Source organism: Eubalaena glacialis, chromosome 1 (assembly GCF_028564815.1).
Source record: "Eubalaena glacialis isolate mEubGla1 chromosome 1, mEubGla1.1.hap2.+ XY, whole genome shotgun sequence".
NCBI lineage: Eukaryota > Metazoa > Chordata > Mammalia > Artiodactyla > Balaenidae > Eubalaena > Eubalaena glacialis.
In genome coordinates, this window is record NC_083716.1 from 183635463 (window position 1) to 183657686 (window position 22224).

Genomic DNA, 22224 nt, shown 5'->3' on the forward strand with positions numbered 1-22224 from the left:
TCAAGCTTCCTCCCGCCAGAAGGATTGGTATTTTACTTGAGGCAACTGCCCACCCTTCTCCCCGGCAAAGAACACCATGTGCATGGCTGTACGCACTCAGCCCATGGGGTTGACCCCCCCCCCCCCACCATCATGACAAGGAGAAAGTAGTGCTGTTTGGAGTCAGAGTTCCTGGGTCTGAGTTCTAATAATTTAGTGCTTAGCTGGTCCTGAGCAGGTCACTTAACTTTCTGATCAGGAAAATGGGGGAGGGGATATATTGTCATGTTTAAGAAGTTGCGATCTCACAGTCCCCAGTTTGTGATCTACAAGATCTTGGCCAATTCCTTGCCCTTTTCAAGCCTTGGTTTTCTCATCTGCAAAACGCAGATAAGAACACTTTCCTCACAGGTTTGTTGACTCATTCATTCATTCACTCATTCATTTATTCATTCATTCAAAAAGTATTTACTGAGAACCTGCTTTGTGCCAAACACAACTCTCAGTGTGTTTACAGGGGATACAGCTGTGAATAAGACAAGGTCCTGTTTTGTATTTGAGGGGACATGGAGGATAGTAAACAATAGACCTCTATTCAGCTAGTGTGGCAAGGATGAAACAGGCTGATATCTATAAATTGCTTCTGCAATGCCTGATACATAGTAAACACTAAGAAATGGGAGCTATTATTATTAGCTATAAATATGAAAATGCATAAAATAGTAATTGCAATAGCATCTAATAGGGCTATTGTGAGGATTAGATGAAACGTGTATTTATGAGTTATTTATTATTATCTAATTACTTGATGATTAACTGAAGCAAATATAAAAAAGAATACATTAAGGTCCCGCTCACCATTTCTGTGAGGTTGGGATATTTTCTGTCAGCAGAAGCTGTTTGCATCTTGAGAGCAGAGAAACGAGTCACAATCCCCCCAATCCTCCCATGCTAATCTAAGTAATCTTACTGAACAGCCTTGCGGGGGATATATCTGACCTCCAGCAGAGATCATTAGCTTTGGTTAAGTTGAATGAGAGAAACCAGGGACGCTCAAATGGCCTCCACATTCTGTCATTGGCAAAAAGGAGACCAGCCCCTGGACCCTAAACGGAGGCTCTGACCTGGCTTGTACCAGTGTCCATCTGTTGGAGAGTGTCCCTCAAAACCCTAGTGTGGAAAAACTCTGTGCACTGGCCCTGAGTAAAAATTCATTTGAAATGTGTGTACAGGAAGAGAAGTGTGTGAGAACATGCAGGTAAAAATACGTGCAAGGCACACTCTGTTTTTAAAATTCTTATTGTGCTATTTTCCTCAAAACAGGTAAGCAGAGCACACTTTAGCTAATGGTTTGAGTTGCATAAGTAGGGTGACCATAAAATTTATCATCCAATCTGGGACACTTTTGAGAGTGAAAGGAGATAGTATTAATAATTATAAGCGGAACAGCAGGAGTAAATCAGGACTGTTCTAGGGGGCAAAACACTACACATGTTCACCCTGGGCACAGATTGCTAGGAATATTGTTTTTATTTATTTTAATGCTCATGTTTCTTTTGGAGGACAGGACTGTGTTTATAAAAATGTCTCAGGGGCTTCCCTGGTGGCGCAGTGGTTGAGAATCTGCCTGCCAATGCAGGGGACATGGGTTCGGGCCCTGGTCTGGGAGGATCCCACATGCCGCGGAGCGACTGGGCCCGTGAGCCACAATTACTGAGCCTGCGCGTCTGGAGCCTGTGCTCCGCAACAAGAGAGGCCGCGATAGTGAGAGGCCCGCGCACCGCGATGAAGAGTGGCCCCCACTTGCCGCAACTGGAGAAAGCCCTCACACAGAAACGAAGACCCAACACAGCCATAAATAAATAAATAAACCCAAAAGTTAAAAAAAAAAAAAGTCTCAGAAGTAACAATGGGCTAGTATTCCTCTGTAATGGTGACAGCAATATACCAAATATTTTGGATCCTCTCTGCATTATGTGAAAGCACTTGTACCAGGCCTTATGGGGGCTATGAGGTTGTCCAAGACATGACCCCAGGCCTCAAGGAACTTGTCATTTAGGAGACGAGAGAAGCCGTGTACGGTCAAGCTGGACAAAGGCTCATAGACGAAAAGCCCTGCTGGGATTAGGGAGTGACGAGCAGCTGAGTGCTGTTGGGTGGAAGTGTTTGTGGATGAGAATGAAGGTGGAGATACGGGTCAGGCCGGATGGTGGGCAGTTGTGAATGCCACAGCTTTGCACGTGGAGGATTTGGATTGCTTCCTGTCCCTGCGATCTCAGAGGATGGGTGAGGAAAGTTCTGCTACACGGCCCAGGGCAGGTCTTATGCCCAAGCAGACTATGTGGCCAAGTTTTCAGGAGGGTACCCATCCTGGTAGCACTGAAGATAATTTTCAGTCCAGACATGACATTAAAAGCAGATCCTTTTTCCTCTAAATGAGTTGGCTTTTACATAAGGATGCAAACATGGTGAGTGGGGAAAAATACAAGAGAGCCTTTTGATGCTTTGGATCCTCCAAAGACCTAGTGGAGAAGAAGGCGAGGTTCTAACCTGAGAGGGGAGTGAATGGTCATGGGTTATAATTTCTCACCACCAGCACAGGGATTAGCACGTAATGTTGGCATAGAAGGGGCATGAATAGAATATTCCCAGTAGGGTCCCCTGGAAACTGCACTGGATGAAGTACAGATCTTTTCATCTGAGAGGAACCAAAAGGGCATCCTGTTGCCTTGGGCTATTCCCGAATGGTCGCTATGCCGCCCTCTCTCTTATGGGGCTGGCTGTGGGTGGTCCTAACTCTTATCTGGAGGAGCCAGGTGTCTTAGTCTGGTTGTCCTGGAAACAGACTTGGAAATGGTGATTTGCATGCAGGAAGTTTATTGGGCTGTGCCCTAGATAGATGCCTGTGACGGAGCAAGAGCAGCAGGCTTGGGTGGAGGGAGGGGTTGAACAGCGATACAGTCATGACCAAGTCCTCAGTGGTTTCCATGGGGAGCTCTGGACTGGGATGGACCTTCAAAGTTGTCCCAAGTTAAGGAAAGGGGGTCAAGACTTTGGATGCCCCCTTCTTACCTCCATAGACCAATCAGGAATACAGGATACCCCAGAAAAGAAGTTTGACCTTGGATAAGGTGACTCTCTTCAGGAGAAGGACTCAGCTGAGAGCTGGCAGCTGCCAAACTCCCAGAGTTTGAGGGAATGAGTCCTGAAGTACTGTCCTGAAGGGGGAATCTGGGCCAGCTACCATGGCATACTCTACACCGTTGGTTCTCGAACTTTGACATGGTACATCAGAGTCATCTGGAGGGCTTGTTAAAATGCAGATTCCTGGGCTCCAACCCTAGAATTTCTGATCCATTAAGTCTGGAGTGGGGCCCAAGAATTTACACTGCTAGCGAGTTCCCTGGCAATGCTGGCCTGGAACCCCACTTTGAGAACCACTGCACTACATCAGTCATTCAGGGACTCCTGCTCAGGCACAGATAGCTCATCAATACTTTTAAAACATGTAGCGAACAGCCACTCAACTGGGCACATTTCAAAACTGAATCAGGCGGCTTTGATTATCTGTAACATCTCAGTTTTCTACTCATTTAGGTAACAGTTTGGTGACCAAATAAAAAAGTCCTGTTGCAACAAGACATGTATTTGGAGGGCTCTAGGTCTTCATGTCATGCATCTCCATTCTCTATAGACCAGCAGTTGCTATTTGAAATTGTCATTAGCAATTCATTCCTCTACTTCAAGAAAATAGACAGAATCTATCGGCCTACCTTACAAGACTTCTCCCCAAAGTCGTGCCTGTGCTACCTCCATCCATTCTTCTGGAGGTCCACTCCTCTTGCCCCTGCTGTCACCATGTAGTCCAGTTCAGAGGGATTGAGCCCTCGCTAAGCTCTAGCCACCACACCTGGTTGAAGGGTGAACAGGGGGCCCAACTGGACCCCCCTGAGTCCTTCCCCAGGACTTCTATTTGGAGCTGAGAGATAAGAGCCCCTTCCTCTCTGGAAATGAGGATATGAGCCTGTAGGTGCCAGTGACCATGGCTTTTGTGCAGTGAGGAAGCCTATAGGCAGAGGAAGGAGATGAGACCAATTGATAGAGAGAAATAGAGATGAGAGGCAATCGTCCTTAGCTACCTTCCTGCGCTTCTTGATTACAGAAGCCAATAAATGCCCCCTTTCCTTAGCTAATTCAAGTTAGGTTGCTGCCACTTGCAATCAAATGAGTCCTGTCTAATGCTCCCTTTAAATGCAAATGCCATGGGAAGGAGAATACATGGACCCAATCCTAACAACTTAACTGTCAAGGGCAGAGTAGCTAGAGTAGCCCTTGGTCAGGCCTGGGGAACACCTGCAGCAGGAACCCTTTGGAGCTAAGTTTGCTCAGAGACCACTGGGGAGTGGGATGGGGGTGAGATGGGAGGCAAATAGGCCACGGTGAATGCTCACTATGTACCAGGTGTCTTGCTACATGTGTAACATGCTTTATTCCATTTAGTCTGGCATGATAGGTAACACAGATAGCATGGTAGATAAGACAGATACCTCATTAGGTACAGAGAGGTTAAGTGCATTTCCCAAGGGCACAAAACTAGTAAGTGACAAAGCCATGATTCAAACAAAACCTCTTTCTGGTTGCAAGCAGTATGGACTTAACCAGTGCCTTATATATTACCTGTTCCAAAAGCAGAGGCTACAACAGAGGAAGGTGCGGGTTATAGTGGCAAGAAGGGAAAATTTACCCATTTCACAGCTTTGTTAAAGATTATCCCAGAGACTGAGATCTGGGACCCTTCCGATGATCCAAGAGCAATGTTGAGGGATCCAGGTACATTTCTTAAAAGTCATAAAATCCAGGAATCCAAGCTTAACCCTGAAGAACATTAGAGCAAAGCATATCATATTGAGGTTATATTTATATTGAAATTTACATTTATATTCTTTTGAGCAGTTCATCCAGAGATGAAATGATGGATTTCATCATTTTGTTGTTTGTTACCAAGATGTCCCACACTCCATGGTCAAGATACTCTACAGAACTCTTTCACTCAAACATCGTCAATTCATGCTCCATTAACTTGAGCTCTTTCTCTAATTCAGACAATGTCTATGTAATACTTATTTAGCAAAAGGTTTGAAATTTTATTTTATCAATTCCTGGATCTTCCTCTCAAGTAGAGAATGTAGTCTAAGAAAAGTATAGCTTTTACAAACAGGGACTCAGAAACGATGAATTTCTTCATGACACTTTCACCAATGCATCCAGTAACCAAGTCTTGAATATTAGAAAAGTTTTATGTTTAGGAGGCACTAATATATAGGACAAGCTGTGAATAATAACTTTTTCATGAATGCTCCTCATTTAATCTATTAGTACTCATTTATGTCTTCATTTATAGTATAGACAACACTTAAAAATATAAAACTCCATTTTTTTGAAAAGCATTCTGCAATTGAAGCTTTTCTCTAAGTCACAAAAGCCTTTCCACCATCTTTGAATCTGCCGGGCTTCACTCTTTGTTACCAATGTATTGAAATCAATTGGATGGTTTGGAAATAAGTCTTGCCTGAATTATCTAGACAAGCGGTTCCCTAATTTGCCTCATCATAAGATTTACCTCTAAGATTCTGATTCAGCAGGTCTTGATTAGAACCTGAGAAGTATTTTCAACAAGTATCCCAGGGGATTCTAACATAGGCAGTCCATGGGCTATGCTTTGAGAAACACAGAATTAGATGATACCAAAGTTCTTTATTTCCTTTAGACATGAGTGTGAACTAGGTCCAAAGAATGTAGTGCAGATAAAAGTACGTATTTATATTACCCCATATGTGAAGATATGTGTGGTTGACATGTAGCATATACTATGGTTAGAGACTTAGAGAAGAATTCTTTTGTAAAAAGGTACAATTCCTTTATACAGAGAGAATTTATGGTGATTTTTCTCATTCTTACTCATTTCTTTCAAGGTAAGATTTAATCTTCCATGACAATCATTTCATCAAGTGACACACACTCACAAACACATAATTTTCCTTTGAAAAATTCAATATACAGTTCACCTCTGGGGCCTTTTCTTTGCAGTGGAATGATTTGTATAATTTCACACCTTAGTTGCATTCTTTGAATTCTTATTGATAATTGCGTGTGATTTGTTACAAAGACAAACACACATTGATAGGAACATTGAGTTGTGTAAAACATAAACAAAGTAAAACAATTGTCTATCTCTGCTACCTTGTCTGCAAACACATTTTATATACCACTTCTTTGACTTTGAAAATGAAACTAGGTTTTAATCAATTATTCAGTCATTTTGAGACAGATTTGAATGTGGCCTTTCTTCAATTTATTAGTTTTGAAATTATAGTGCCAATTAAATAAAAATATTTTAAAAGACCACTGCCTCTTGCTCTCTAATTTTCATAGTACACAATTGCTATAGGAGAAGGTTATTAATGCCTCTTTGCCAATTCATAAACTTGCTCATTTTCCCCTGACACCTCTTGGTTTCTAACAAAAGTTTAATGAACAAATTTGGGAGGACTGTGCTTTTCTAAGATGAAAGGTTTACAAAATACACCACAAGACATTTACTAGGAAGCAATACATATTATCATTAGTAATTAAAACTACATTATCCTTGTCAAAATGAATGAAAAAGTGAGTCGTATGGTGTGGTACTCTTGTATTTTACCATGTTTGTTTCTCATCTGCCTATCGGGGTGTTCCATGGGGTCTCCCACTGCAGTTTCCACATAACCTGGTAGCAGTATTAGAGAGCAACATGAAAAAGTATAATAAATTCTTCCCTTGTTTATGCACCAGGGACCCACTGTGCAAAATCTCATAATCTGAGGTGGGTGTCCCCATTGTCATTAGTGAATAAGCAAAGTTCTGCTTTCCTTATCACTTTAGAAAATTTTTCAAATTTCTACTCTCTGCTTTCTTTCTCCTTCAATTTTTGTTGCACCTATATCTCTCCATCGTTCATGAGATGTTTTTCCTGAAAGGGATGGTGATGTAATGGAGGCAAAGAATATGGTAGGTAGTCTTTCCTTTCTATAATCATGCTTCCTATTTATTCAACCAATACTTACTGAGTATCTACCATGTGCCAAATGCTGGGTAGACAGGAGAGAGAGAAGATTAAAAGCAATAAGATAGTTCCCACCCTCCAGGAATTCACAGTCTACTTAAAAGACCAACACATACACAAATTTATTAAAATAGAATGTGGCAAAGGCAATGATATATACATGCAGCCCATACATAGGACACACCCCGTGACACACAGGCATGACAGTGCTAAAGTAGTGCACGGAGTTGGGGGGGTGTCTAACTCAAAAGATGTCCATGCCTAAAACTTCATGGTGTTACAGCCATTGAGTTGGGACTTGAAGTACAAGCAGAGAATAAAGAATAGAGTACATTGCAAGGCGAGGGAATCTGAAAAAGCATGGCTTATGGGGTTGGGCTGAGGTAGGCCCAGTGGCCAAATGTAAGGGGGATGGGGAAGAGAGTGACCATGCTGCAGAATGGGAAAAGCTCCATGTTATGCACTGAACTGTGTCCCCCCAACATTCATGGGTTGACATCCCTACCCCTACTGTGACTGTATTTGGAGACAGGGATTTTATGTAGGTAATTAAAGTTAAACGAGGTCTTAAAGATGGGGCTCTCATCCAATAGGGCTGGTGTCCTTATAAGAAGATGAAGAAACACCAGAGGTCTCTCTCCATGAGTACACAAAGCAGAGGTCTTGTGAGCCCACAGTGAGATGGCAACCACCTACTAGCCAAGAGGAGAGGCCTCAGAATGAAACCAACCTTACCATCACCTTGATCTTGGACGTCCCAACCTCCAGAATTGTGAGAAAATTAATTTCTGTAGCTTAAGCTACCCAGTCTATGGTATTTTGTTATGGCAGCCTGAGCAGACTTGTACACTCTGTGAGGTGGGATTAAAAGGGCTTTGCCTGCAGTGCTAAGGAGTTTGGACTAGAGGTGATAGATGGCTACTTAGCAGAGCAATGTCATGATCAGATTTGGGCTTTTGGAAGACTGCTGTGTCGGCAGTGGGAAGGGCAGGTGGGGGAAGACAGACTGAGGCCATAAAACATGCAAGGAACAAAAGCAGCAGGACCGATCAAAGAGCCCTGTCCCAGGAGCTGGCGGGGAGGGTGGGGCCGTATCTTAGTCCAGCTCTTCCACTACTAGCTACGTGGCCTTGGGGCAGTCGCGTCACCTTTCTGGGCCCCTGCTTCCACTTGTGTAAAATGAAGAGAGTTGACTCAAGGGTGGTCACTATCTGCCTCCTACTAGATATCTTTCTTTGAAAACTCTCTCTTCCCCTCCCCACACTGTGTTTGGACCTCATGACCCTGCCTCACAGGCTAGAGCAGAGTGGATCAAAGTGATCACCTGACTCAGACTGGATCAGTCCGGCTCCTTCTTTCAAACCTTTGGGCTGAGAGTCAGTCTGGGATTGGGAACCGAGTCACATTAACAGCAAGAGAAAGATTTTGAAATCCTACTCCTGCATCCCCAGAGCGGTCCCTGTTCTCCTTCTTTCTGAAACTTGATTGTTCAACTTTTTCTTGGTTCTCCTTGAGTTCTTGCCTCCGTATATTAATACTTAAAGTACTTTTTTTCCTTAGGCTAGATTATCAGTTTCCATTATTTATAACCAAAAATGTATCATCCAAACTACTCCCTGATCTAGCTTTTCCTGAGTCTGAGACAAGGACATGACACACGCTTGTAGCTGGTCTAGGGCCAGCCACATCCAGTCTAGGAAGGTGGAGTGGTTGTTGGGTTATTATAAGATCCTCAGTCCTCCTGTAAGATTTCTCCACTCATCTGCTGATGTGTCTGAAATTTCCATAGCCATGTCTATGGATAAGAATGTCTCTACAGGGTCAGTGTCAAAAACAGTCTTGGATAATCTGATTCACTAGTTATTCATCTATTGGTAGCTGTAGATATTTTTGAAGGGGAAGATTTTGAGGATGGAGAGAGTTAGAAAATATCTGGATCAAAAACAGGGCAAGAATGAGATTCCAGGGCTACTGGTGATAGTTATGAAGTCCAAATGACCCTAGAGGTGGGGAAGCCCACACCATCAGTGAAACCATCCAAAACATACTTTACCATTTTACTGTGGGTCAACCTTGGGCCTGTGAGGGGTTCTGTGAGTGTCTGGCTTGGGTCTTCTTCATGGTCTCCATGTCCTATCCAATTCGTATGAGTAGGGGGCCCTTCTAGAAAGCCTAACTGAGCAGGTTCCAGGCAAGGTTTTGGCAAGAGCATGTGCTTGAGTCTCCAGTGCTGGTTCTACCACTTACCGACCCTAAGGCTTTAGCCAAGCCACTTAACCTCCTGAATTCAGTTCCATTTCTTACAGGCTGTGAGCAGAAATTAAGTAGAGGCCATATAGAAAGATGTTTAGTAAATGTTCACACTGAAAGAAAAGAAAGATATCTGTAGCTACCAAATTGAAATCTTTCTCACAGGCAAAACCCTTCATCAAGATGCTGTTAAATAAGTGCAAATTAAGAAGTTTGTATAGCATAGATTTGTTAGATTTTATGTTTTGCTCCAAACTGTGATTTCAAGAATTCATCTGAGAATAGGCATATCTCAGAAAAGCTGTTGTACTGCTACCCTATCATTTTTATATCTCTGCCTACTGACATTTTATTGGTTATTTAAGCAAAGTGGCTGTGGCTCGAAACTCAGAGCATGTGTTAGAATTCATCACCTGCTGTGTACTTTGAAGCAGATGGTTGACCTCTCTGTGCTGTAGCTTCTTCTTCATGTCTGAAAACAGAGTCAAGGCTGCTGCACTATCTTATGGGTTCTCCGTGGGAAATAAGTAATAAAAGTGATACCTAAGCACTCTTCTGTCAATCAAGTGATAGGTAATTCAGTTCTAGATTTTTAACCATACAGTGTTTTTAACCAACCTGAGAAACAGACACTCACCTCCTCACTCAAGCTGATTAAAAATGTGCCAACAGAATGGAAAAGCGTGCTGATTCTGTTCATTTCTCTCATTAACTTGGTTCCACAAGGAAGACACTGGGTTGTTTACAAACGTGTGAGATCGTTTGAATGATATAGATACTTCCCTTCATTTAAAGAGGGTACTGTGCACAGTGGATAAAGTCATGTTCAGCCTGGTGCTTTTCATCTACACTTTTGTATAATTTTTAGGTGTTTAAGGAAGAACTCATTGACAAAAACAGGAATCATTTTATTTGCAAAGTGTGGTCGCACGCTGGCGCTACTGCTGTCCAATGCTCGCCAGCACCCCAGTACCCCAGCACCCCAGTACTCTCTCAGTTGCGTCAACAAAGTCCTGTCCATCCAGAGCCTCAAAGGCTTCCCCCTGGCATTGTGTTGCTCAGAAACACTGTGGTAACAACCGTCCAGGCTCTTCAGGGATGCTGAGTTGGCCACAGGTCTTTATCAAAACCTCGAGCACACCCAGCAGCCATCCTCCGGTGTTTGTATTCACAGAGGTGGCTATTGACCCTGGGCAGTGCTTCATGTGTCCTCCTTAGAACAGAGTGACAGCCCTGAGTAACTCATACCATGTCAGGATACAGAGGCAGAGTTAGGATCCAGTACTTCTGTGTCTCTGTTGATGTAATAAAGATCCTAGAGTCTAGTAGAAAGAGTTGGGCTCACTTCTCACAATGGACCTGATTGAAAATCCTAACTCAGTCACTAACTCCACTTTCACTCCATGACTGTGAGCAAATTGTTCAATCTTTCTGAGCCTCAGTTTCCTCACCAGTAAGACAGATAATTCAAAACAGGGTAGTAATAAATACATCGCCTGGCTCAAGTTAAGGGACTCAACAAATGTTCATTTTCTCATTAATTATAAAGCCATTAGATTTAGTCAGAGTTAGGTGCAGTTGCTAAGTTAGTTCTTTCCATGAAGCAAGTGACATTAACCACAGTAAAATGTTCTTCTTTATTGACTGGACAGAGATTCACTAACCTAGACAATGAAAGCACATTTGGGGGATGATCCTTGCCAAGTCCACTTTGATGTTTTTGTTATAAAAGAGCAAAGCCAGATGGAAGTGATAAAATGGCTAAGCTGGGTGCAAAAATATGAGACAGAGGTATGTTTTCCCCCACTGAAATATTCTGCACCCTCCCCAGGTTACAGGAGAAGAGTGCTTCTACTCAAAGTCTACAGATCACAGAGCCCCTAGCCAGACCCCAAAAGTCCTTCAGCAAAATCTGCCTTTGAGTTAAAAGTAGAAATAGATTCTGAGCATCTGCTTTGGAGGCCTCAGATAACACCCTTGCTTATCAAGCCTTGATCAGAGAGGATGCCAGAAACACATGGAAAGGTCTCACCCCTCTGACCTTTCCACCATAATATTTGGAAACGAGAGGACTGAGGGCACTTTAGGAGGGGCCTGGAAGAGCGGTTATGGTGCCTAAGCTTAGTTCCACACACATTTATCAAACCCATCCCTAGTGCCAGACGTGGCAGGAGCCAGGGTGGAATTAGGAACATCACAGAGACCAGAAGGCACTTAGCCTCTGCAGTCAGAATTGCTCCAGGGTACCAGCACCTTGGTAAATTCACATCAGACATTTGATTTCATGGTATGTTCTCTCTATATGTTGCAAAACTGGTCCAGCAAAAATACAGGCATTATTAATTTTTGTTGTTTTCTATGCACTGTGAACTTTCACAGTGTTCTAGACGTTCCACAGAACATAATCACCATACTTTCAAATTCAGTATTGCATCAGATCTGAGACCTCAGTTGCCCAGTTTAATAATAGTCTAAAGTATGTGATAAATAATGCTGCAGAAGATGATACATAGTAGAAATTTGTAATATCTGAATCGAGGGACTGATTTGAGGAGTAAATGGAACGATTCGTGAAAAGCACCTGATTTAGTGCCCAGCCCATTGTGGGTCCCTTGATTCACATCGGGCATCACCAAGATTTGTATCAAATCAGCAAATGGTTGCTCCAAACAAGCCTGCAAGATCATGAATATAGTTAGGCAATAATTGATAAACTTATTCAATCATTGGGTTGGAAGGGATTTTGAAAGTTCATCCAATCTCTCCTTAGAGCCTACCGAAATCTCTCAGCCTTAGTTGTAAACCTAGTTTTCTTGCCCTGTCTAAACATGTCTAGGATGAATCAACTTTTGATTGTATTCTTCATGAGTGCCTAAAATCAGAATTACACCTAGCATTATTGGTTTATTTATTTATTTTTCAAATAAGCTACATGTGCTCGCCAGGGAAAGATGTTTTTCCTCTAACTTCACAGGCAAACTTCAAACAGAAAGTGTCTTTATGGAAAGACTGGCCAGATGCAGGTATATATCTCTGGGAGTTGTCCTGGTTTCTTTTCAAATTAGGCAATGAATATACTTCTTGACATGCACACACAAGATTTGTGGCAAAAACACCTTTCTTTCATGTAACTGATTTTCCTTGAATCCCAACCTTAATGTAGATCATTCTTGATGCATAATCTCCAATGGGCTTTGAACTAGCGAATGCTAACTTTGAATAATGAAGAAAGAAATGACAGTTTACTTTATAGCTGGGTTTAGGAGACATGGGGTTGAGGGGCAATGGCGGTATAACTATTCACCTTTCACCTGGCACAAGCAGGTAAAGTGCTGAAAGGAAGTGATTAGGAAGACGTGACAATAAGTTAAAACCCTGAGGCTGAGTGTTCCTGATGCATTTGCATTCCTTGGTTTGTAAGGCCCTGTTTAAAATTAAAAAAAGTCACCAAGACAGGAAAACTGCTGTAGTTAGATCACAGCACACTGAGTTGCAAACCTTTTAATGAAAGACATAATTCTTGGGTTGTCTATGTCATACTATAGTCTCATGCAATACACTTGAATGCCTGGTATAAATAACTTTAGACTTTCTTAGCATTATTGCATTTATTTTTTAATATTATAATACCTCTATTTTATATTGATTTTTCTTGTCTCCTTATTCTTTTTAAAATTTATTTATTTATTTTATTTTTTGGCTGTGTTGGGTCTTTGTTTCTGTGCGAGGGCTTTCTCTAGTTGCGGCAAGCGGGAGCCACTCTTCATCGCGGTGCACAGGCCTCTCACTATCGCGGCCTCTCTTGCTGCGGAGCACAGGCTCCAGACGCGCAGGCTCAGTAGTTGTGGCTCACGGGCCCAGTTGCTCCGCGGCATGTGGGATCTTCCCAGACCAGGGCTCGAACCCGTGTCCCCTGCATTGGCAGGCAGACTCTCAACCACTGCACCACCAGGGAAGCCGTGTATTGCATTTTTTAATCATGGGTGTTCAGTTCGATTTTCCATTTGGAGTCCAGGAGAGCAATATCCAAATGAAGGCAGAGGAGTTCCCCTCCTGCAGCCTCGCCTTCTCTGGTCCTGCTCTCCTCCTTGCCCCCTTCTTTTCCTCCTCACCTCTCCTCTACCCACCCCATACCCACACCTCTAGGACAACTACAGTTCCTGGTACATGCTCAGTTAGAGGCTATAATCTGGTGCTTGGTCAGAAAAGTTAACAAATGCACCCTTTCCCTGGATGGGGCATTACATCATCAGAAATGCTGCAGCTCACCCTGCACCAGGTCTATCTGCAGAGAGATGAAGCTTGCCCCTCAGAGCTCTACCCTCTTCACGGCAGGGTATGTTAGAATGGTCACAAAGAATCTCCGCATACCCATCTACCTTCGGAGAAAGACACAGCTGCAGGAATTTTAAAATATTCATGCAAAATGCCAGGGTGTAGAGTAGGTGCACAGAATGTACTGCCTGCCTGACTCTGCACTGCTGCTGTGGTCGTCTCTCTAAAACACCAATTAGACCAAACCTTTTCTCGGCGTGTACCCCCCATCTTCCACTTCTCCTTCTAAGGCAGAATTAATCATTCATATATACCCCTACAGCACTGTCCATATACCTTCATTATAGCAAGTGACACAGCGAACTGTAGTTGGTGGACAACATCTTCCTTGACAATCTCTAAGCACTTCTGGGGCCCAGATTCATTCGCCTAAGAATCCCAGGGCATAGCACAGTGCTGGTACGTAATAGTAGGTGCTCAAAGTTTGCTGGATAAATAAATGATATGTCTTACGGAGAAAGATGTCAGATTTATACACTGCCATTTAAATCATGTATATTTTTGTTTCACAGTCTCCCAATTGTGTAATGAAAGTAGGAAATACCCTGTGTCTGGAAAATATGTAATGATAGTAAAACATTGCCATGTTTATCCATTTTTAATTCAGGAGATTGGCAACATGGCTGTATTTGAGATTTTGGGAGGGAGGGAGTGAACATTTAATATATCCTCTGCAGTATTCCCCTTTTTTCCCTAATGGAAAAAAGTGCAGCTTTTACTTATTTATCTATAACATTTTCAGGGCTCTATTTTTTCAGCTGGTTTTTCCTATTCAGGTTCAGCGTCTACACAGGGGGCTGGCCCAAGGTTAGCTAAGCACCGGATGAGATGAGTGTTGGCATCTGTCCCTGTGACTATTGATTCTGGGGCTCTGCCAGGTCCCTGGGGATTGGAAAGATTCCCTATCTGAGGCTACTTGGCTCCTGAAACCCTTTCTCCAGCCCTTGCCAACTAAAACACAGTAGGAACAAATGTTGTATGGCAACTGGGTATAAACACAACAGTTGGAATGCTTCAGAAAGAAGTCTGGATTTCCTGGTTAAGTGTATTCAATGTTAAAACAACAATAACAGTGTTAAAAACACATTTGGGGATTGTTAGAATGCCTTACCCACTGATTCTCATTATTACTCTTACAGACCCATTGGATGCACTGATGTCTCTGAGAAATATTTCCTCAGGGATTATCTTAGAAGCTATGTCTAAGCTTACCTTACACAGACAAGGTAAGGTGAAGATTAAAGCAGCCCTCCAAGTAAGGTAAATGCAATGTTTGTTAAACCAACACCTTACCTCATATTACTTGGAATAGTGAAAGGAGAGTAGAGACATGGGTTCTACTTTTGGCTGTGACTCTTCAAGCTCTGAAGTCTCAGGTACATCATGCATCTGGCTCTCAGCTTCCTTATCTGTAAAGTGGGTAGGTTGCTCATAGAGATCTCTGAAGTTATTGAAGCTTGGTGAGCATTGTTGCTCTCAGAAATTGAGCAAATGTCCTTAGCCCAGCATGGTTTATGTTTGAGTAGAGAGTGAAGGCTCTTAGTTTTTAAATTGAGGTGTTGGCACAAGGACAGAGAATCTCATGAATTTTGTACCCAGGGAGTACCTAGTGGGGAAGAACCCCTGGTATGGGTTGAATTACATCCCCTCAAAAAAGATGTTGAAGTTCTAACTCTCAATCTGAGAAATGTCACCTTATTTGGAAATAGGGCCTTTGCAGATTTAAGCGACTTAAGATGAGGTCATTAGGGTGCGCCCTAACACAGGAAGACCGGTGTCCTCATAACATGGAGAAATTTGGACACAGACAGATACAGAGCGAAGATGTGGGAAAAGACACAGGGAGAGCACTATGTGAAGATGGGGGCAGAGATTATGCTGCCTGAGCCAAGGAACGTCTGGGACCGTCGGAAGCTGGAAGATCCCTGCCCTACAGGTTTCAGAGGGCACGTGGCCCTGCCAACACTTTGACCTCAGACTTCCAGCCTCCAGAACCGGGAGCCGTGGCGCTACATTGCTACAGCAGCCCTAGGAAACGAATAGGCTCGCCTCAAATCTCCTGAGCCCGGGCCCCACCTGGCTTCTTTGCAGGAGGGAGTGGATATTTTGCCCTGTGCGTGTGTGTGTGTGTGTTATTTGACGTTTACCAGATGAAAGAATGGACAAAAGACGAGAAGAGAAGGGGAGAAAAAGGGAAAGAAGAAAAATTAAATGGTAACTTGTTTTGAAAATGGAGACGGCTGGGATCAGGGCTGATATTTAAGTGGTACACACAGGTACAGCCTAACAGCTAAAGTATTTCTGTGTAAATAGCCATTGCCCAAACCCCCTGGGTGGGCCATTGCCAGGTTGCCACCTGGTTGCTCTGTCCCTTCCCGGGGGCCCCTCCAGGATTTCCCCTCAGAGTCCAACAAGTGAAGGATTGACTTCTGGCCTGCAGGGGTCTCTGGATTCTGCCCCAGAGCTACCTCTGCCACAGACCCTTCTGACTGGTCAGTACCAGTCGGTAATAATATTTCTGATTGAGAGCCTTGTACATTTGAGTTGCGGCACTGGGCTCCTGCAAATGATGGGAGAACATGCAATGAAAGGAGGTGAAATCAGAGGCTGCTGGAAGGAGGTGAAGAGAAACAGACATATAAGAGATCAGAGCAGTAGGAGGAAAAACAGAGCCAGGTAAAGACGGTTTAGGGTATTTGTCAATTTGTGGCCCACAGATTTACATGTGACCTACCAGGAATATATTATGTCAGAGTTTTATATAGTAAAAGAGGCTGAGGAAGTTCATTATTAAACTTCTAAAGAGAAGTTAAAGCTTTAAATTTCACTTTCAGAGATGAAGAAGGCTGGACCTTCAAAGCTGCATTATGATTTGGAGTCTCAGACTCGAAACTGGACTCTGGGTTTCCAAGGCTCTGAAGGATTCACCCACTTTTTGTACAGTGACCACTGGGCCATGCTTTGCCAAGGATTAACACTCCAGGCTATACCCATCTCTTAAGTTACAACATCTCTACTGAGTCAGGCAATTAGAAAGGAAATGCTTATTGAATTTGACAAATAATTCACTTTGGAAGTACAATCACAGTAAGAACAGACTGAGAGTTAAGTATGGAGAAAAAATGAGAAATGAGAATTGATTTCCACTGCATTGCACTCACCTATCTCATCTTATAAAATAGAATAGGTGAAAGGGAAAATTGGAATTTTAATAAAAATGAAAGGTTGTAAGGTCTGTGATGACTCAAAGAGTAACAGTAAGAAGTTGTGTAATAATATTATTACCTATATAAATGCATTGAATGCAAGGTTGCCAAGATATCAGCTTCTCCCAAGTTGGCTGTTGGGTTCTGAGATGCACAAGTTCTACCCAATTCCTGTTTCATGTGGTGTAACAAGTTACAGTGCTGGGTTTTATTTGTCTCTGTATTTGGTATAACCTTAAAAATATTCAAAGAGCTTTCTTAAATAAAGTGAGGTCTGCATTTTTTCAGGAAAAAAAAAAAAAAACAGAGCCAGGAAGAGGGGGCCACTACAATTGTTTACTGTACCGTTGAGATATTACTTCACCTAAACATGTCTCTGGACTGCAGGTTCTTTTCCTAGCAACCCACTACTGATGCAGGAGGAGGAGAGAGGGGAGGAAGAAGGCACAGACGAGAAAGGCAGGGAAGGGCCAGCTGCTCACAGAGACACAGCTGAGGTGAGACTGGCCGGGACCTGACCTCAAACTTGCCCACTGGGCCAGCATGGATGCTGGGCAAGTCCCCACCTGTTTATGCTAATGGTGGAGGTTCAGGTGGGCTGGCAACACTCAGAAACAGGAAACTCTATGTCAGTCAGTCAAGCTGGCAGTGGGGTGGGAAGAGGCAGCACTCACAACAGCAATAACCCTTTCACCTCTCTATATGCCTCCCCTCACAAGGCCTCTAAAAAGTAGACATTATCATTAATTCTCATTTTACAGGTGGGGAATCTGAAATGCAGCAAAGTTAAATAATTTACCCAAAAGCCTATGGCCAGTAAGGAATGGAGCCAAGATTCAAACCCAGGTATATTTGTCTCCAACACTTGGACCCTTAGCCACTGGTCCATCAGCCTCCTGTAGAGAGGTTGTCTGGCCATGTGTAATTCAGAAGCTGCTCAGATCTAAGAGTGTATCACACGTATCATCACCAATCCGAATGTCCAACCAAGTAAAATCTTTTGACTAAGTCAAGATGACACATGTTCAGATGAAAATCCTCTAATAATGAACATTAATGGGTTGTCTTCCCACATTGTCAGAGACTTCTGTCCAAGTGACATCATTTAATACGTACTGGACATCCATCATGAGTTGAGCAGAGGCTGCACTATGGTCACACACTGGAATTTCTCAGTTTTCTATGCTGGAAACAAAATAGGAAATATTCTCCATGGTCAAGCAGTGATCTTGAGAGATTAGATGTTATTCCTATTCTAACCCCATCCGTACATTGATGGGATATAAAGGAGAATTTCCCAGATACAATTCAGATTTATGGGTAACATAAATCCAATTATTCTTAAATAAGATTTGCCTTTATCATCTGGCTGGCTCTGGAGCAATCTTAATTCTTCATCTATGTTTACCCCGTCAGCCCCATTTGGTAAACACCATCCAAGCATGCTCTCAAATACACCATCCTTTAGAAATCAATGTAAATGTAATTCTACCAACCTCAACAAAGCTAATAAGATCTGAAAGGTCATCATGGTACTAGACATGCTATGAATAATACCTGTGAATGCAGCTCAAACATGACAATGCAGATTCAAACATGACAATGAAGGTCCTGGGGAAAACCAGCTATTTAATTTTCTTGTATACTCTAGTATGTTCTCAAGCACCTTTAAATTTGGGAATGGTCCTCAGGCTCATTGTGTTATTACTGTATGCATTCTTGGAGCCTACAGAAGGAAAAGAAACTATAAAAGCAGAGGAACTTGATTTCACTGCTAAGTCCGGTATGGTCTCACTCTTTTGTCATAGAAAGACCCTAAATCATCAATGTGCATGTGTTACCTATTTCCTTTAAACTCACCTCAGCAAAGTCCATAAAGCAAGGCAAGCTTGGTGAATAAAAGGCCAGGTGGCTGGAACTGAGCAGATGAGGACAAGATAAGGTCACATTTAAGAATGTGCTTCTAAAACTGGAGTAAAGAGTTTGCATTTTGTTCTAAGAGCAATGAGATACCATCAGAGGGCTCTAAGCAAGGATGTAATATGACCTGACTTATGTTTCCAAAGGATAACTGTGGGTTTTTTGTGGCTTGAGCAGACGAGAAGTAGGGAAATGATCAGGACTAAACAGTAGCAGAGATGGACACAAGTCCAGATTTGGAATGTGCTTTAGAGATGGAGTCCACAGGGCTTATTAATTCGCTGGATATTCGGAATAAAAGAGAAAATGATACTAATATATTTCGCTTGAGCAACTGAATGGATTGTGGTGCATTTTAATGAGATGGGAAAGATTTGTGGACAAACAAATTTGGGGATGTGTAAATCACAAGTTTTCTTTCATTAAGATGCCCACAGGATAATCATGTGAAGATTTTACTAGGCAGTTCGCCATACAAGTCCTTGAATCTTTGTTTAAAACTAGTCTCATTCCTCATGCAATACAATCAGCTCTAGTCAAGACACATTTTCTATTTGGTAAATTTCCTCAGCCACTTCCTTGTGGACTTTTTTAGCTTTGCTTCCTGCTATTTCCCACTCAAGCATTCACCAAATATTTTCTAGTATTCATTACGTGAATGAGGACAATGCTGGCCTCTAACATACTGCAGACATAGTGGCTCTCTATGAATGTTTCTAGAATAGTTGAATGAATGAATACAGTGCTCAGGTCCTCTTGAGGCTTAAGTCTTCAAGGAGTGAATAGTCTAGGACAGGAAATAATAAATATATACTTTAATAACTAAAATACAAGGTAAAAAGCGGTGAGTTGAACAGGAAAGGTACTAATAAAGGATTGCGGGAGTTCAGAAGAAGATACGGAATTCAGGAAATGTGGAATATTCACATGACGGAATACCATTCAGTAATGACAATGAAGAAACTATACGCAACAACATGAATAAATTTCACCAACATAATATTGAGCAGAATAAGCCACACAGGAGAATACACACTGTCTGATTCCATTTGTCTAAAGTTCAAGAAAGGCAGAACTAACCTCTGGTGTTAGAAGTCAGGGTAGAGGTTACCTGTGTTGGGGTTGTGACTGGTAGGGAGCAGGAGGGGAATTCTGAGATTCTGGTTACATTGTTTCTTGGGTTTTATTTATGTGAATGTGTTCACTTCATAAAAATTTACCCATCTGCACACTTAGGATCTGTGCACCATTTTAATGTATCATATGTCAAGAACTGTGATGGGTCGGAGATCTGTCCTCGTTGCAAGCCTGCCACGGTTTCGTGGATGCTGGCGGGAGACCTGATATCCCTGGGTCAGAGACAAAGGAATTGATTACTCACAGCTCGGCCAGCAGCATGAGCTTTGTGTTTGCTCTGGTTTCCCTTGCTCCCCCGGCTCAAAGTTGCCCAGGGGAGGCTCAGATGGATGCTGCACACACAATGGGTTTGTGTCAGCTGAGGAACCCCAAGCTTAGGGAACCCAAATCTTTCATACAGTATGGAATACAAGCAAACCTGCCCCACGTTTGGCATGGAGGGAGACAATATCTTCATTATAGTAGATAGTACACAAGCCTGTCCTCCACTTGGGAGGGAGACACTATCTTCCAAGGCTGTTCTCTTCATAATCATCCTTGCAAAGATAGTCGAGAACAAAAGTTATTGGTGCCTCTCTACTCATAAGATAGGCAGAAACGTGAGACCCCCCCCAGAGCGTTATCTCGCAACATGGCATACTTCAACAAAAAGCTTACATTTAAAATTATGTGGTATTTTAGCTAGGTCTTCTTTGAGCAGGATCAGATTGAGGGGAAATGAGTTTTGTGTAAGGAACAGGGAGCAGCTGAGCTTGAGTAGAGCATAGGTTTTCCCTACCTCAGAAGTCTTCCAACATAGGACGGTGAGTAAAATGAAATTCAAATGGCCAATTTTACTGTCTTTTTTACTGCTCAGATAAAGATTTGTAGAAGGGGAAGAAATCACATTAAAGAGTGAAACAAGATTTTGAGGAATCATCTGCAGATCTGACGTATCCCTTCCCTCCCCCCACAACTGTGCAAGAGTTTGGATTATGTAGAGCTGAGATTTACAAAATATTTCCATCATTATATGTGCATAGTTCAGTAGATTTTATTTTGAAAATAAACTAAGAAATATAGAAAATAATAAACTCAAATGCCCTTAAAAGTTTTTTATTTCCATAATTGAAAATTTTAAACCAAAATTATATTGGTCCTAATTAACTTCACTTTGAAAGACAAATCTCCAAATTTCTCATTTTATTTACAATAAATCTAGATGAGCCAATAGTGTTTAAGCACGAATGTGATATACCTAATGCTTAATATTTTCTTAACATTTTATGTCTGAAACATTTATTTTTATGTTACCTAGGTAAGAGTGTGGATGTGAATATTAAAATCCCATAACCATATTTTGGTGCTGATGCTGCACTTTCTCGTTTTATGGTCTATCTTGAGCTGTTTGATTGAACGGCAGCCTGCTGTTTAATCAAGAGCCATGTGTTATTCTATATAAGTGTACTGCATTATAAAAGCGAATGTAAAATTAATTTCAGGATATGTATGTTTAATTACATAGCCTCATGTTACATATCTGAATCAAATTGTGCATTGCCTCTTAAAAGCTTGAAAAAGTTTGGAATTAATTTAAGCAATGAATCTTGAGATCTTTTTAAGGAGGTTCTTCTCAGATCATAACTCAGTTCTTGAAGTTGGGTCCTATGTGGTTTTTCCAATTTAGCCACTTGGGTGGCGAAGTAAAGTATGTAACATTTATTGAACGTTTGTTTAGCACCAGGCTGTGCAAGTAGATGGTTTTCAGATATCACCTCATTTTAAAGCCTAACAAAATTCCATGAGTGTAATTATTCCCATTTTATACATGAACAAACAAATCAATAGTAAATTACTGGAGGTCACACCATGAGTAAGTGGTGGAACCAGGATTTGAATCCAGAGCTGTCTGTCTCCACAGTAAAATTACTTTTTAAAAATAGGACTTGCATATGGGTAGGAAAAAAAAAAAAGACTAGAACGATCAATATATACTACTATGTAAGCAGTGGTGGGATTAGAGGTAATTTTAATTCTTCATTTTTGTCATTCTGTATTTTCTGAATTTCTGATGATGTACAAGTATATGTATTTATTTAAATGTAGTATAAGACCTGAATTGACCTTGAGAAGTCATTCAGGTTGAAACTATTAATGGCAAGGGCTCCCATGGGCTCTATCCTTATAATGTCTCTTTACAAGGGAAATTTGAGTCTGGTAGTCTTCTGAAAGCCCAAGCTCTAAGGTTGTTGCTGGGGACCTAATAATCATGGGCTGTGAGTATGCCTCCCACAGAGACCTTAAAGGTCAAGTTTG

At 42.0% G+C, this 22224-nt stretch overlaps 1 long non-coding RNA gene across 1 annotated transcript in view; it reads right to left on the minus strand.

The window, feature by feature from the left end:
* Positions 1–4807: 4807 nt before the first annotated feature.
* LOC133098970 (uncharacterized) overlaps positions 4808–22224 on the minus strand; it is a 49111-nt gene continuing 31694 nt past the window's right edge. Inside the window, exon 4 of the long non-coding RNA XR_009702277.1 lies at positions 4808–4854. This is a non-coding gene — a long non-coding RNA (uncharacterized LOC133098970). The remainder of the gene's footprint in view (positions 4855–22224) is intronic.